This window comes from Zingiber officinale, chromosome 7A (genome assembly GCF_018446385.1).
Source record: "Zingiber officinale cultivar Zhangliang chromosome 7A, Zo_v1.1, whole genome shotgun sequence".
NCBI lineage: Eukaryota > Viridiplantae > Streptophyta > Magnoliopsida > Zingiberales > Zingiberaceae > Zingiber > Zingiber officinale.
In genome coordinates this window covers 90,019,935-90,022,788 of record NC_055998.1, presented here as the reverse complement: position 1 = coordinate 90,022,788, position 2,854 = coordinate 90,019,935, and positions in this window count along the sequence as shown.

Below are 2,854 nucleotides of genomic sequence, written 5' to 3'. Positions count from 1 at the left end.
CATGTAAAATAACACATCCATGATGCCTTCCTTTCTCTATGGATTTTTTTTTAAAAAAAAAATATTAAAGTGACCTAACACGTTCCAATGTATTTTCTGTCCAAATTGGTTTAGCCTTTGCAAATCTGATGGTTTCGAAGGTGATACCTTTGTGGATAATTTAACAGCAGAGGATGAAATATCCAACCCACTCCCTTCCATCATTATGAAAGGAGAGTATTGGCAGAAACCCTAAATTTCACTACAGAGATGGACGATCTCGCAACTAAAAATATGTGAAAGTTTTTTGTAATTGGATAGTTAGAAAAGTGCGAGGCTTGCACGTGTTGAGAGAGGGAGGGAGAAAGATGTTGACACCATCATCATCTGAACCACCAATGAAATTTTTAAATATAAATAATTCAAATGTACTTTAGACGCCTTGGAAAATGGGATAGCAAAAGATGATGTTAGTGGGAGGGGTATAAAAAGACTTTTATATTTATTGATGCGCCTTTTTGATAATTATAAAACCATAATATATTTTTTTGATAAATACATAATTCTACCTACACCTTTTGGTAAAAATCCGTTAAAAATATATTTGAGGTCTAAATGTATTAACCCTTGGCATAACTTTGCCAAGTTTTTACTCACTATTAATATTTAATAACGATAATATTATAATCAATTATTTGTAAAGTTTAAGTAAATAAATAATTAAATATATTATTTAGTTGCAACATTTCTATTTTAAAGTTATTTATCTAATTTTACAACTTGAAACTCTATAAATTACTATGAAGTTTGTTTTTAAAACATATTCATAGTAATGATGAAGGCCGCGAGCTTACTCATACTATTGGTCATTTTCATTGACTCATGCCCTTATAATCAAGGTAAATATTAGCATAATAAATCTTTGTTACTAGAATTTTTATTATCTTTTCTAATGCAATATTCAAATGTTTACAGAAAATCAATTGTATATGCCGAACAAGAACCAAAGCAAATTAGTGCTAGCATTTTGCAAGAAGTCATCGTGGCGTGTTGATTTCAACCCTTGTTATTGTTGCTTAGCGGAATGGAGAAGGAGAATTATTATATGACAATGGAAAAATGTGCATCAGTCTTAGGGGTGTAATCGAGCCGAGCTGAGTCGAACTCTTGGATATTTGAGTTTGACTCGTTTATAATCGAGCCGAGCTCGAGCTTTATTTAACGAATATATTCATGGCTCACGAGCTTATTCGAGCTTTTATCGAACCTAAACGTGCTTAATAAATATAAATTATAAATTTAAATATTCATTAAAAACTAAATTATATATTTTTAAAAAATTATAATATTCTTGTTAAAATTTATAATTTTATTCTAATAAATAAATTTAATATATTTATCTATGTTTTTCATAAGTAGAGTGTAAAATCTATAGATTCAATATTAAAACTATTATTTTTTTTATTTAAAAGTTGATTTATGAGCTTAACGAACATGTTCACGAGCTAACGAACCGAATATTATGAAACTTGAGCTTGGTTTGTTTATCTTAACGAGCCTCATTAAACGAGCTCAAACGAGCTTTTATCGAATCGAGCTTCAGTCTGCTCAATTTGTGACCCCGAATTAGTCCATAATTCATGAAAGTGCGATATTTGTTAAAATGTATAAAATATTTTTTTTTAAAAATAAATGTATCATTTTATCGAAAAGGACTCAATTTTTTTTAATTTCTCAAAAAGACATATCATCTTTTATTTTTATCAAAGAAGTTCTAAAATACCATTCTTGTCTATTTCAATCTTAAATTAAATCAGAAAAATTAATTTTCTTTATTTAAATAATATAAATTGAATTGCATCGAATTAAATTAAAAAAATTTCATATCAAAGTTATTGATGGCTCTCTTTTGTAAAAATAAAATAAAATTAGCATAATGTTTTAAAATTATCAACGTTAGTTAAATCATAGTATTCTAATTGCTCAGGGGTATGACTGAGTTGGTTATTATGTAGTTGTATTGTTGCAATGTGTATGAGTCAAATCTTGATAAAAGCTGTGTATAACACCCTCCTACATAGAGGTAACTATAATTTTCTGATTTAATGACCGTCTATATTTATATAATATAGAGGAGAAGAAAGGAGATGATCATAATAACAAGAAGAAGAGAGGAGATGATCATAAGAAGAAGAGGAGTAAGACAGTGTAAAGAGAATAAAAAGAAAAGAGGAGAGAATAGCCTTAACCACCTCTACAATTCTCCTCTTGGCATATGTCTTAAATCCCTATACAATTAATACCACAAAGAAATAAGTTTTTGTCGAGTTATATTTGGATCATAAAGGAATCAGAAGAACTTTGAGCACATACATATTGTAAAGTGGACGGAGCAGGCGGGGCTGACCTTGCCGGCCATGGACGGAGCATACCTTGGCCCAGTGTGGGTAGCTGCCTACACTAGGCCAGATAAAAAAAAATTATGTATGTGCCACACACCAACCAAGGAAATTGATCATTGGTCCACGTACTTAGCCATGTTTTTATTGACCCACAATGGTTGAAGATGCTACAACCTGTACGATGAGTGTTATGTGTTGATGGCCCATTTAAAATTGGTCCATTATGTATGACCTTTAACTAATATGTACAGTCTCATGCTCATAAGCGTGGGGTCATCAGTATCTCAAGGAAAAGTACATAGAAAGTCAAAACAGAAACTATATTACATAAATATCTAGAGTTTGTTTATATTAGTAATTAATATGAATTAATCAGGTTGAGTTTTACAACTCAATAGCCAAAAGTTCATCACAAACTACTAACAATGATGCTTACTTTTTTGTTATGCAACTCTATTTCCTATTGGCCTTCA